Source organism: Oncorhynchus masou, unplaced genomic scaffold (genome assembly GCF_036934945.1).
Source record: "Oncorhynchus masou masou isolate Uvic2021 unplaced genomic scaffold, UVic_Omas_1.1 unplaced_scaffold_2331, whole genome shotgun sequence".
Classification (NCBI taxonomy): domain Eukaryota; kingdom Metazoa; phylum Chordata; class Actinopteri; order Salmoniformes; family Salmonidae; genus Oncorhynchus; species Oncorhynchus masou.
In genome coordinates, this window is record NW_027008793.1 from 17,130 (window position 1) to 31,265 (window position 14,136).

General features: G+C 46.6%; 4 non-coding genes across 4 annotated transcripts; all 4 read left to right on the top strand.

Moving 5' to 3' along the window:
- Positions 1 to 615: 615 nt before the first annotated feature.
- trnai-uau (transfer RNA isoleucine (anticodon UAU)) lies at positions 616 to 709 on the top strand. The gene is made up of 2 exons: positions 616 to 653; positions 674 to 709. It is a non-coding gene; the product is annotated as a tRNA-Ile (tRNA).
- Positions 710 to 1,084: 375 nt separating this feature from the next.
- trnav-uac (transfer RNA valine (anticodon UAC)) lies at positions 1,085 to 1,178 on the top strand. Its single transcript has 2 exons — positions 1,085 to 1,122; positions 1,143 to 1,178. It is a non-coding gene; the product is annotated as a tRNA-Val (tRNA).
- Positions 1,179 to 1,802: 624 nt separating this feature from the next.
- Positions 1,803 to 1,896, top strand: trnai-uau (transfer RNA isoleucine (anticodon UAU)). Its single transcript has 2 exons — positions 1,803 to 1,840; positions 1,861 to 1,896. It is a non-coding gene; the product is annotated as a tRNA-Ile (tRNA).
- A 2,302-nt stretch (positions 1,897 to 4,198) lies between these two features.
- trnai-uau (transfer RNA isoleucine (anticodon UAU)) lies at positions 4,199 to 4,292 on the top strand. Its single transcript has 2 exons — positions 4,199 to 4,236; positions 4,257 to 4,292. It is a non-coding gene; the product is annotated as a tRNA-Ile (tRNA).
- Positions 4,293 to 14,136: the final 9,844 nt, after the last annotated feature.

A 14,136-nucleotide genomic window follows, 5' to 3' on the forward strand; every position in this document is an offset into this window, starting at 1 on the left:
CCCCCCATATCGAAGAAGTTAAGCAGCAGTATGTCAATGAGATAACAGGTCAGAGTGCAGGCACAGCTAGTATTCATATCCTTAGTCTTCTGACCTTAAGATTAAGAGTGTAATGCTCGACCGACTGAGCTAGCCAGGTACCTCAACAGTAAAATTGACTTGGTCCAAATATCGTTCAGCTCCATTTCTGCAAAATATGGTGATCAGTGAAAGTGTTGTTGATGGATCCTGTGGTGCAATCTGTTAGCGTGTTGTACTTATACAGCAGTATACAGCAATTAGATGACAAGGTTATGAGTTCAAGCCCCAGCAGGAGCAAGTATTCTTCTTGAAGCCTCTGCCTGACTTTTTCTTGTCCAGAAAATTAGCATTTATTCAATCGATTTAGGAGGACGTTTCATAGATAATAGGTATGTCATTGAGATGACAGGTCAGAGTGCAGGCAGAGATAGAATACAAAATCATCGTCTTCTCTATCACCAGCTATGCCTGACACGTCAGCAATGCAGGGGTGGCAAGCCTGCTCGAAAGTCCAAGCGTATGGCTGTTTGCGAAGTGTGTTGGTGCTTCGGCTCAGAAAAGAATCAACCCAAAATATGGTAAACAGGTGATCAGGCTCCTGTGGCGCAATCGGTTAGCGCGTGGTACTTATACAGCAGTATGCAGCGAAGCAATGCCGAGGTTGTGAGTTCGAGCCTCACCAGGAGCATGAACCCTCTGCCTGTCGATTTATTGTCCAGAAAAGGAGCATTTTTCAATCCATTTAGGAGGACATTTCATAAGTATGTCATTGAGATAACTGGTCAGAGTGCAGGCACAGCTAGTATTCAAATTCACAGTCTTCTGTATCACCAGCTATGCCTGACAAGTCAGCAATGCAGGGTGGCTTGACTGCTCGAAAGTCGGTGAGTTGGTGCTTCTGCAGTGAAAATAACCACCTAACGTGGGGATCAAACCCACTACCCTGAGATTAAGAGTCTCATGCTCTATCGTCTGAGTTAGCCAGGAAGGTCAATTGTCGGACTGACTCGGACCGAATATTGTACATCTATGTTTGTGCAAAATATGGTAAACAGGTGATTAGGCTCCTGTGGCGCAATCGGTTAGCGCGTGGTACTTACACAGCAGTATGCAGCGAAGCAATGCCGAGGTTGTGAGTTCGAGCCTCACCAGGAGTATTTACTTTTCATGAACCCTCTGCCTGTCTTATTTATGCTCTACCGACTGAGCGAGCCATGTACCTCAACAGTAGTATTGACATTTCTGCAAAATATGAAGATCAGTGAAAGTGTTGTTGATGGATCCTGTCGTGCAATCTGTTAGCATGTTGTACTTATACAGCAGTATACAGAAATTAGATGACAAGGTTATGAGTTCAAGCCCCACCAGGAGCAAGTATTCTTCTAGAAGCCTATGCCTGTCTATTTCTTGTCCATAAAACGAGCATTTATTCAATCCGTTTAGGAGGACGTTCAATAGATATTAGGTATGTCATTGAGATGACAGGTCAGAGTGCAGGCAGAGATAGAATACAAAATCATCGTCTTCTCTATCACCAGCTATGCCTGACACGTCAGCAATGCAGGGTGGCAAGCCTGCTCGAAAGTCCAAGCAGATGGCTGTTTGCGAAGTGAGTTGGTGCCCTCGGCTTAGAAAATAATCACCCCGTTTGTGGTTCGAACCCACAAATACGAGATTAAGAATCTCATGCTCTACCATCTGAGTTTGCCAGGAAGGTCAATTGTCGGCTTGACTCGGACCAAATATTGTACATCTATGTTTGTCCAAAGTATGGTAATCAGGCTCCTGTGGCGCAATCGGTTAGCGCGTGGTACTTATACAGCAGTATGCAGCGAAGCAATGCCGAGGTTGTGAGTTCGAGCCTCACCAGGAGCATGTACTTTTCATGAACCCTCTGCCTGTCTATTTAATGTCCAGAAAAGGAGCATTTTTCAATCCATTTAGGAGGACATTTTATAAGTATGTCATTGAGATAACTGGTCAGAGTGCAGGCACAGCTAGTATTCAAATCCTTATTCTTCTGACCCTGATATTAAGAGTGTCATGCTCTTCCGACTGAGCTAACCAGGCATCTCAACCGTAATATTGACCTGGTCTGAATATCGTACAGCTCCGTTTGTGGAAAATATGGTTATCAGTGAGATTGTTTTTAATGGATCCTGTGGTGCAATTGGTTTGCCTGTTTTTCTTATACAGCAGTATAAGTATAAGTAATAGGTATGTCATTGAGATAACAGGTCAGAGTGCAGGCACAGCTAGTATTCAAATTCATAGTCTTCTGTATCACCAGCTATGCAGGGTGGCTTGACTGCTCGAAAGTCCAAGCGGGTGGCTGTTTGCTCATTGAGTTTGTTCTTCGGCAGAGAAAAGAAGCACCTAACTTGGGGCTCGATCCCACGATTCAGAGTCTCATTCTCAACCGACTGAGCTCACCAGGCATCTCAACAGTATTATTGACTTGGTCCGAATATCGTTCAGCTCCATTTCTGCAAAATATGGTGATCAGTGAGAGTGTTGTTAATGGATACTGTGGTGCAATTGGTTAGCCTGTTTTACTTATCCTCTTGCATCGAGTAATCCCGTATCCGGGAGCGTAATCATAGCCTCAAGCTCATTAGCATAACGCAACGTTAACTATTCATGACAATCGCAACTGAAATGAAATAAATATATTGACTCACAAGCTTAGCCTTTTGTTAACAACACTGTCATCTCAGATTTTCAAAATATGCTTTTCAACCATAGCTACACAAGTATTTGTGTAAGAGTATTGATAGCTAGCATAGCATTAAGCCTAGCATTCAGCAGGCAAGATTTTCACAAAAACAAGAAAAGCATTCAAATAAAATCATTTACCTTTGAAGAACTTCGGATGTTTTCAATGAGGAGACTTTCAGTTAGATAGCAAATGTTCAGTTTTTCCAAAAAGATTATTTGTGGAGGAGAAATCGCTCCGTTTTGTTCATCACGTTTGGCTAAGAAAAAACCCCGAAAATTCAGTCATTACAACGCCAAACTTTTTTCCAAATTAACTCCATAATATCGACAGAAACATGGCAAACGTTGTTTAGAAGGTGTTTTTCACATATCTATTCGATGATTAATCATTAGTGGCAGTTGCCTTTCTCCTCTGAACCTAAAAGTGGACGCAGCTGGAGATTGCGCAATAATTTCGACGGAGGACACCAAGCGGACACCTGGTAAATGTAGTCTCTTATGGTCAATCTTCCAATGATATGCCTACAAATACGTCACAATGCTGCAGACACCTTGGGGAAACGACAGAAAGTGTAGGCTAATTCCTGGCGCATTCACAGCCGTATAAGGAGACATTGGAACACAGCGCATTCAAAATCTGGGGCATTTCCTGTATGAAATTTCATCTTGGTTTCGCCTGTAGCATTAGTTCTGGGGCACTCACAGACAATATCTTTGCAGTTTTGGAAACATCAGAGTGTTTTCTTTCCAAAGCTGTCAATTATATGCATAGTCGAGCATCTTTTCGTGACAAAATATCTTGTTTAAAATGGGAAAGTTTTTTTATCCAAAAATTAAAAGAGCGCCCCCCCATATCGAAGAAGTTAAGCAGCAGTATGTCAATGAGATAACAGGTCAGAGTGCAGGCACAGCTAGTATTCATATCCTTAGTCTTCTGACCTTAAGATTAAGAGTGTAATGCTCTACCGACTGAGCTAGCCAGGTACCTCAACAGTAAAATTGACTTGGTCCGAATATCGTTCAGCTCCATTTCTGCAAAATATGGTGATCAGTGAAAGTGTTGTTGATGGATCCTGTGGTGCAATCTGTTAGCGTGTTGTACTTATAAAGCAGTATACAGCAATTAGATGACAAGGTTATGAGTTCAAGCCCCAGCAGGAGCAAGTATTCTTCTTGAAGCCTCTGCCTGTCTTTTTCTTGTCCAGAAAATTAGCATTTATTCAATCGATTTAGGAGGACGTTTCATAGATAATAGGTATGTCATTGAGATGACAGGTCAGAGTGCAGGCAGAGATAGAATACAAAATCATTGTCTTCTCTATCACCAGCTATGCCTGACACGTCAGCAATGCAGGGTGGCAAGCCTGCTCGAAAGTCCAAGCGTATGGCTGTTTGCGAAGTGTGTTGGTGCTTCGGCTCAGAAAAGAATCACCCCAAAATATGGCAAACAGGTTATCAGGCTCCTGTGGCGCAATCGGTTAGCGCGTGGTACTTATACAGCAGTATGCAGCGAAGCAATGCCGAGGTTGTGAGTTCGAGCCTCACCAGGAGCATGTACTTTTCTTGAACCCTCTGCCTGTCGATTTATTGTCCAGAAAATGAGCATTTTTCAATCCATTTAGGAGGACATTTCATAAGTATGTCATTGAGATAACTGGTCAGAGTGCAGGCACAGCTAGTATTCAAATCCTTATTCTTCTGACCCTGATATTAAGAGTGTCATGCTCTACCGACTGAGCTAACCAGGCATCTCAACCGTAATATTGACCTGGTCTGAATATCGTACAGCTCCGTTTGTGGAAAATATGGTTATCAGTGAGATTGTTTTTAATGGATCCTGTGGTGCAATTGGTTTGCCTGTTTTTCTTATACAGCAGTATAAGTATAAGTAATAGGTATGTCATTGAGATAACAGGTCAGAGTGCAGGCACAGCTAGTATTCAAATCCTTAGTCTTCTGACCCTGAGATTAAGAGTGTTATGCTCTACCGACTGAGCTTACCAGGCATCTCAACGGTAATATTGACTTGGTCCGAATATCGTTCAAATCAAATCAAATCAAATTTTATTTGTCACATACACATGGTTAGCAGATGTTAATGCGAGTGTAGAGAAATGCTTGTGCTTCTAGTTCCGACAATGGAGTAATAACCAACAAGTAATCTCACTAACAATTCCAAAACTACTGTCTTATACACAAGTGTAAGGGGATAAAGAATATGTACATAAAGCTATATGAATGAGTGATGGTACAGAGCAGCATAGGCAAGATACAGTAGATGGTATCGAGTACAGTATATACATATGAGATGAGTATGTAAACAAAGTGGCATAGTTAAAGTGGCTAGTGATACATGTATTACATAAAGATGCAGTAGATGATATAGAGTACAGTATATACGTACATAAAGATATATGAATGAGTGATGGTACAGAGCAGCATAGGCAAGATACAGTAGATGGTATCGAGTACAGTATATACATATGAGATGAGTATGTAAACAAAGTGGCATAGTTAAAGTGGCTAGTGATACATGTATTACATAAAGATGCAGTAGATGATATAGAGTACAGTATATACGTATACATATGAGATGAATAATGTAGGGTATGTAAACATTATATTAGGTAGCATTGTTTAAAGTGGCTCGTGATATATTTTACATCATTTACCATCCATTCCCATTATTAAAGTGGCTGGAGTTGAGTCAGTGTGTTGGCAGCAGCCACTCAATGTTAGTGGTTGCTGTTTAACAGTCTGATGGCCTTGAGATAGAAGCTGTTTTTCAGTCTCTTGGTCCCAGCTTTGATGCACCTGTACTGACCTCGCCTTCTGGATGATAGTGGGGTGAACAGGCAGTGGCTCGGGTGGTTGTTGTCCTTGATGATCTTTATGGCCTTCCTGTAACATCGGGTGGTGTAGGTGTCCTGGAGGGCAGGTAGTTTGCCCCCGGTGATGCGTTGTGCAGACCTCACTACCCTCTGGAGAGCCTTTCGGTTGTGGGCGGAGCAGTTGCCGTACCAGGCGGTGATATAGCCCGCCAGGATGCTCTCGATTGTGCATCTGTAGAAATTTGTGAGTGCTTTTGGTGACAAGCCGAATTTCTTCAGCCTCCTGAGGTTGAAGAGGCGCTGCTGCGCCTTCTTCATGATGCTGTCTGTATGGGTGGACCAATTCAGTTTGTCTGTGTTGTGTATGCCGAGGAACTTAAAACTTACTACCCTCTCCACTACTGTTCTATCGATGTGGATAGGGGGGTGTTCCCTCTGCAGTTTCCTGAAGTCCACAATCATCTCCTTAGTTTTGTTGACGTTGAGTGTGAGGTTATTTTCCTGACACCACACTCCGAGGGCCCTCACCTCCTCCCTGTAGGCCGTCTCGTCGTTGTTGGTAATCAAGCCTACCACTGTTGTGTCGCCCGCAAACTTGATGATTGAGTTGGAGGCGTGCGTGGCCACGCAGTCGTGGATGAACAGGGAGTACAGGAGAGGGCTCAGAACGCACCCTTTGGGGCCCCAGTGTTGAGGATCAGCGGGGTGGAGATGTTGTTGCCTACTCTAACCACCTGGGGGCGGCCCGTCAGGAAGTCCAGTACCCAGTTGCACAGATCGGGGTCGAGACCCAGGGTCTCGAGCTTGATGACGAGCTTGGAGGGTACTATGGTGTTAAATGCCGAGGTGTAGTCGATGAACAGCATTCTCACATAGGTATTCCTCTTGTCCAGATGGGTTAGGGCAGTGTGCAGTGTGGTTGAGATTGCATCGTCTGTGGACCTATTTGGGCGGTAAGCAAATTGGAGTGGGTCTAGGGTGTCAGGTAGGGTGGAGGTAATATGGTCCTTGACTAGTCTCTCAAAGCACTTCATGATGATGGAAGTGAGTGCTACGGGGCGGTAGTCGTTTAGCTCAGTTACCTTAGCTTTCTTGGGAACAGGAACAATGGTGGCCCTCTTGAAGCATGTGGGAACAACAGACTGGTATAGGGATTGATTGAATATGTCCGTAAACACACCAGCCAGCTGGTCTGCGCATGCTCTGAGGGCACGGCTGGGGATGCCGTCTGGGCCTGCAGCCTTACGAGGGTTAACATGTTTAAATGTTTTACTCACCTCGGCTGCAGTGAAGGAGAGTCCGCATGTTTTCGTTGCAGGCCGTGTCAGTGGCACTGTATTGTCCTCAAAGCGGGCAAAAAAGTTATTTAGTCTGCCTGGGAGCAAGACATCCTGGTCCGTGACTGGGCTGGTTTTCTTTTTGTAGTCCGTGATTGACTGTAGACCCTGCCACATACCTCTTGTGTCTGAGCGCTTTCAGTTTCACGCGAATGCTGCCATCAATCCACGGTTTCTGGTTTGGGAATGTTTTAATAATTGCTATGGGAACGACATCTTCAACGCACGTTCTAATGAACTCGCACACCGAATCAGCGTATTCGTCAATGTTGTTGTCTGACGCAATACGAAACATGTCCCAGTCCACGTGATGGAAGCAGTCTTGGAGTGTGGAATCAGCTTGGTCGGACCAGCGTTGGACAGACCTCAGCATCTTGTATTAGTTTCTGTCTGTAGGCATGGATCAGCAAAATGGAGTCGTGGTCAGCTTTTCCGAAAGGAGGGCGGGGCAGGGCCTTATATGCGTCGCGGAAGTTAGAATAACAACGATCCAAGGTTTTGCCAGCCCTGGTTGCGCAATCGATATGCTGATACAATTTAGGGAGTCTTGTTTTCAGATTAGCCTTGTTAAAATCCCCAGCTACAATGAATGCAGCCTCAGGATGTATGGATTCCAGTTTGCAAAGAGTCAAATAAAGTTCGCTCAGAGCCATCGATGTGTCTGCTTGGGGGAGAATATATACGGCTGTGATTATAATCGAAGAGAATTCTCTTGGTAGATAATGCGGTCTACATTTGATTGTGAGGAATTCTAAATCAGGTGAACAGAAGGATTTGAGTTCCTGTATGTTTCTTTCATCGCACCATGCCTAGTTAGCCATACATTGTTTCTGTCGGCGCGATGTGTGGAGAAACCCGTTGGCTGCACCGCTTCGGATAGCGTCTCTCCAGTGAGCCATGTTTCCGTGAAGCACAGAACGTTACAGTCTCTGTTGTCCCTCTGGAATGCTACCCTTGCTCGGATTTCATCAACCTTGTTGTCAAGAGACTGGACATTGGCAAGAAGAATGCTAGGAAGTGGGGCACGATGTGCCCGTCTCCGTAGTCTGACCAGAAGACCGCCTCGTTTCCCTCTTTTTCGCTGTCGTTTTTTTGGGTCGCTGCATGCGATCCATTCCGTTGTCCTGTTTGTAAGGCAGAACACAGGACCCGCGTCGCGAAAAACATATTCTTGGTAGTACTGATGGTGAGTTGACGCTGATCTTATATACAGTAGTTCTTCTCGACTGTATGTAATGAAACCTAAGATGACCTGGGGTACTAATGTAAGAAATAACACGTAAAAAAACAAAAAACTGCATAGTTTCCTAGGAACGCGAAGCGAGGTGGCCATCTCTGTCAGCGCCGGAAGCAGCTCCATTTCTGCAAAATATGGTGATCAGTGAGAGTGTTGTTGATGGATCCTGTGGTGCAGTCTGTTAGCGTGTTGTACTTTTACAGCAGTATACAGCAATTAGATGACAAGGTTATGAGTTCAAGCCCCACCAGGAGCAAGTATTCTATAGGCAGAGTGCCTATCTCAGATAGGCAGAGTGCCTATCTCAGATTGGCAGAGTGCCTATCTCAGATAGGCAGAGTGCCTATCTCAGATTGGCAGAGTGCCTATCTCAGATTGGCAGAGTGCCTATCTCAGATTGGCAGAGTGCCTATCTCAGATTGGCAGAGTGCCTATCTCAGATAGGCAGAGTGCCTATCTCAGATAGGCAGAGTGCAGGCAGAGTGCAGGCAGAGTGCAGGCAGAGTGCAGGCAGAGTGCAGGCAGAGTGCAGGCAGAGTGCAGGCAGAGTGCAGATAGAGTGCAGGCAGAGTGCAGGCAGAGTGCAGGCAGAGTGCAGGCAGAGTTAGAATTCAAATGCATAGTATTCTGTATCACCAGCTATGCATGACAAGTCAGCAATGCAGGGTGGCAACACTGCTCGACAGTCCAAGCAGATGGCTGTTTGCGAAGTGAGTTGCTGCTTCTGCAGAGAAAATAACCACCTAAAGTGGGGATTGAACCCACAACCCTGAGATTAAGAGTCTCATGCTCTACCGACTGAGCTTGCCAGGTACCTCAACAGAAATATTGACTCGGTCCGAATATCGTTCAGCTCCATTTCTGCAAAATATGGTGATCAGTGAGAGTGTTGTTGATGGATCCTGTGGTGCAGTCTGTTAGCGTGTTGTACTTATACAGCAGTATACAGCAATTAGATGACAAGGTTATGAGTTCAAGACCTGTATATAAAGTGTTAGCGAACAGGGAGTTAGATGTATATAAAGTTTAGGGGTTAGGGAACAGGGAGGTAGTTGTTGATAAAGTGTTAGGGAACAGGGAGGTAGTTGGTGATAAAGTGTTAGGGAACAGGGAGGTGGTTGTAGATAAAGTGTTAGGGAACAGGGAGGTAGTTCCGGGTTCCGGGTTGGAGCGAGCGGTCGCATCTACACTTCGGTCCACAAGTAGTATAACTTTTCATTACATTTCATTATAGTACAACGGTTTGATTTGTCTAATCTTAGCAATTTCTTCTTAGCTAGCTACATAGCCGTCTTTGTATCAAAGATAATTGCGTAATTATCGTATTTCGTCGTCCTAACGTATTTCGTCGTCCTCTCCACCAGCACTGTAGAAACTATTACACTCAACTGAACGACTCGATTAGCGTAGTGTCAGCTAGCTACATAGTTGTCTTCGCTGTCTTCGTATCCAAGATAATTGTGTAGTTTAGAGTGTGTAGACTTAGAGTGATTATCTTAATTTACCGAGGTTAGCTAGCCAGCTATTTGTCGTCCTTAACGTAGGAGATGCTGCTAGCTAGCTAGCCAACCTCTACCGAATTGAACTTCAACTACCCGGTCAACATTCCGCGTCGCTCCACAGGTAGTATCACATTTTCATTTCACTTCATTACAGTACAACGGTTTGATTTGTTTGATCGTAGCTAGCCAGCTACATAGCCGTCTTTGTATCTAAGACAACTGTGTAGTCTAGAGCGATTTTCTAGGTTAGCTGGCCAGCTATTGTCGTTCTTTTAACGTAGCTAGCCAGCTAGCCCCCGAATAGCAGCACTGTAGAAACTATTACAGTACAACGGCTTGATTTGTTTGATCGTAGCTAGCTAGCTACATAGCCGTCTTTGTATCTAAGACAATTGTGTAGCCTAGAGCGATTTCCTAGGTTAGCTAGCCAGCTATTGTCGTTCTTTTAAGGTAACGTAACGCAATCAACTTGCTAGCTAGCCAGCTAGCCCCCGAATAGCAGCACTGTAGAAACTATTACACTCGACGGAACGACTTGATTAGTGTAGTGTCAACATCGCAGCCACTACCAGCTAGCCTACAAAGTCAACAACGCAGCCACTGCCAGCTAGCCTACTCCAGCAGTACTGTATCATTTCAATCATTTTAGTCAATAAGATTCTTGCTACGTAAGCTTAACTTTCTGAACATTCGAGACGTGTAGTCCACTTGTCATTCCAATCTCCTTTGCATTAGCGTAGCCTCTTCTGTAGCCTGTCAACTATGTGTCTATCTATCCCTGTTCTCTCCTCTCTGCACAGACCATACAAACGCTCCACACCGCGTGGCCGCGGCCACCCTAATCTGGTGGTCCCAGCGCGCACGACCCACGTGGAGTTCCAGGTCTCCGGTAGCCTCTGGAACTGCCGATCTGCGGCCAACAAGGCAGAGTTCATCTCAGCCTATGCCTCCCTCCAGTCCCTCGACTTCCTGGCACTGACGGAAACATGGATCACCACAGATAACACTACTACTCCTACTGCTCTCTCTTCGTCCGCCCACGTGTTCTCGCACACCCCGAGAGCTTCTGGTCAGCGGGGTGGTGGCACCGGGATCCTCATCTCTCCCAAGTGGTCATTCTCTCTCTCTCCCCTTACCCATCTGTCTATCGCAACCTTTGAATTCCATGCTGTCACAGTTACCAGCCCTTTCAAGCTTAACATCCTTATCATTTATCGCCCTCCAGGTTCCCTCGGAGAGTTCATCAATGAGCTTGATGCCTTGATAAGCTCCTTTCCTGAGGACGGCTCACCTCTCACAGTCCTGGGCGGCTTTAACCTCCCCACGTCTACCTTTGACTCATTCCTCTCTGCCTCCTTCTTTCCACTCCTCTCCTCTTTTGACCTCACCCTCTCACCTTCCCCCCCTACTCACAAGGCAGGCAATACGCTCGACCTCATCTTTACTAGATGCTGTTCTTCCACTAACCTCATTGCAACTCCCCTCCAAGTCTCCGACCACTACCTTGTATCCTTTTCCCTCTCGCTCTCATCCAACACTTCCCACACTGCCCCTACTCGGATGGTATCGCGCCGTCCCAACCTTCGCTCTCTCTCCCCCCGCTACTCTCTCCTCTTCCATCCTATCATCTCTTCCCTCTGCTCATACCTTCTCCAACCTATCTCCTGATTCTGCCTCCTTAACCCTCCTCTCTTCCCTTTCTGCATCCTTTGACTCTCTATGTCCCCTATCCTCCAGGCCGGCTCGGTCCTCCCCTCCCGCTCCGTGGCTCGATGACTCACTGCGAGCTCACAGAACAGAGCTCCGGGCAGCCGAGCGGAAATGGAGGAAAACTCGCCTCCCTGCGGACCTGGCATCCTTTCACTCCCTCCTCTCTACATTTTCCTCCTCTGTCTCTGCTGCTAAAGCCACTTTCTACCACTCTAAATTCCAAGCATCTGCCTCTAACCCTAGGAAGCTCTTTGCCACCTTCTCCTCCCTCCTGAATCCTCCCCCCTCCCCCCCTCCTCCCTCTCTGCAGATGACTTCGTCAACCATTTTGAAAAGAAGGTCGACGACATCCGATCCTCGTTTGCTAAGTCAAACGACACCGCTGGTTCTGCTCACACTGCCCTACCCTGTGCTCTGACCTCTTTCTCCCCTCTCTCTCCAGATGAAATCTCGCTTCTTGTGACGGCCGGCCGCCCAACAACCTGCCCGCTTGACCCTATCCCCTCCTCTCTTCTCCAGACCATTTCCGGAGACCTTCTCCCTTACCTCACCTCGCTCATCAACTCATCCCTGACCGCTGGCTACGTCCCTTCCGTCTTCAAGAGAGCGAGAGTTGCACCCCTTCTGAAAAACCTACACTCGATCCCTCCGATGTCAACAACTACAGACCAGTATCCCTTCTTTCTTTTCTCTCCAAAACTCTTGAACGTGCCGTCCTTGGCCAGCTCTCCCGCTATCTCTCTCAGAATGACCTTCTTGATCCAAATCAGTCAGGTTTCAAGACTAGTCATTCAACTGAGACTGCTCTTCTCTGTATCACGGAGGCGCTCCGCACTGCTAAAGCTAACTCTCTCTCCTCTGCTCTCATCCTTCTAGACCTATCGGCTGCCTTCGATACTGTGAACCATCAGATCCTCCTCTCCACCCTCTCCGAGTTGGGCATCTCCGGCGCGGCCCACGCTTGGATTGCGTCCTACCTGACAGGTCGCTCCTACCAGGTGGCGTGGCGAGAATCTGTCTCCTCGCCACGCGCTCTCACCACTGGTGTCCCCCAGGGCTCTGTTCTAGGCCCTCTCCTATTCTCGCTATACACCAAGTCACTTGGCTCTGTCATAACCTCACATGGTCTCTCCTATCATTGCTATGCAGACGACACACAATTAATCTTCTCCTTTCCCCCTTCTGATGACCAGGTGGCGAATCGCATCTCTGCATGTCTGGCAGACATATCAGTGTGGATGACGGATCACCACCTCAAGCTGAACCTTGGCAAGACGGAGCTGCTCTTCCTCCCGGGGAAGGACTGCCCGTTCCATGATCTCGCCATCACGGTTGACAACTCCATTGTGTCCTCCTCCCAGAGCGCTAAGAACCTTGGCGTGATCCTGGACAACACCCTGTCGTTCTCAACCAACATCATGGCGGTGGCCCGTTCCTGTAGGTTCATGCTCTACAACATCCGCAGAGTACGACCCTGCCTCACACAGGAAGCGGCGCAGGTCCTAATCCAGGCACTTGTCATCTCCCGTCTCGATTACTGCAACTCGCTGTTGGCTGGGCTCCCTGCCTGTGCCATTAAACCCCTACAACTCATCCAGAATGCCGCAGCCCGTCTGGTGTTCAACCTTCCCAAGTTCTCTCACGTCACCCCGCTCCTCCGCTCTCTCCACTGGCTTCCAGTTGAAGCTCGCATCCGCTACAAGACCATGGTGCTTGCCTACGGAGCTGTGAGGGGAACGGCACCGCAGTACCTCCAGGCTCTGATCAGGCCCTACACCCAAGCAAGGGCACTGCGTTCATCCACCTCTGGCCTGCTCGCCTCCCTACCACTGAGGAAGTACAGTTCCCGCTCAGCCCAGTCAAAACTGTTCGCTGCCCTGGCCCCCCAATGGTGGAACAAACTCCCTCACGACGCCAGGACAGCGGAGTCAGTCACCACCTTCCGGAGACACCTGAAACCCCACCTCTTCAAGGAATACCTAGGATAGGATAAGTAATCCTTCTCACCCCCCCTCCCTTAATGATTTAGATGCACTATTGTAAAGTGGCTGTTCCACTGGATGTCAGAAGGTGAATTCACCAATTTGTAAGTCGCTCTGGATAAGAGCGTCTGCTAAATGACTTAAATGTAAATGTAATGAACAGGGAGGTAGTTGGTGATAAAGTGATAGGGAACAGGGCGGTAGTTAGTGATAAAGTGTTAGGGAACAGGGAGGTAGCTGGGTGCATATACCGTGGGGCAAAAAACGTATTTAGTATTTAAGTTCTCCCACTTAAAAAGATGAGAGAGGACTGTAATTTTAATCATAGGTACACTTCAACTATGACAGACAAAATGAGAAAGAAAAATCCAGAAAATCACATTGTAGGATTTTTTTATGAATTTATTTGCAAATTATGGTGGAAAATAAGTATTCTGTCAATAACACAAGTTGATTTCAATACTTTGTCATATACCCTTTGTTGGCAATGACTGAGGTCAAATGTTTTCTGTAAGTCTTCACAAGGTTTTCACACACTGTTGCTGGTATATTGGCCCATTCCTCCATGCAGATCTCCTCTAGAGCAGTGATGTTTTGGGGCTGTTGCTGGGCAACACAGATTTTCAACTCTTTCCAAAGATTTTCTATGGGGTTGAGATTGAAATGCTTCTTACGAAGCCACTCCTTCGTTGCCCGGGCAGTGTGTTTGGGATCATTGTCATGCTGAAAGACCCAGCCACGTTTCATCTTCAATGCCCTTGCTGATGGAAGGAGGTGTTCACTCGAAATCTCACGATA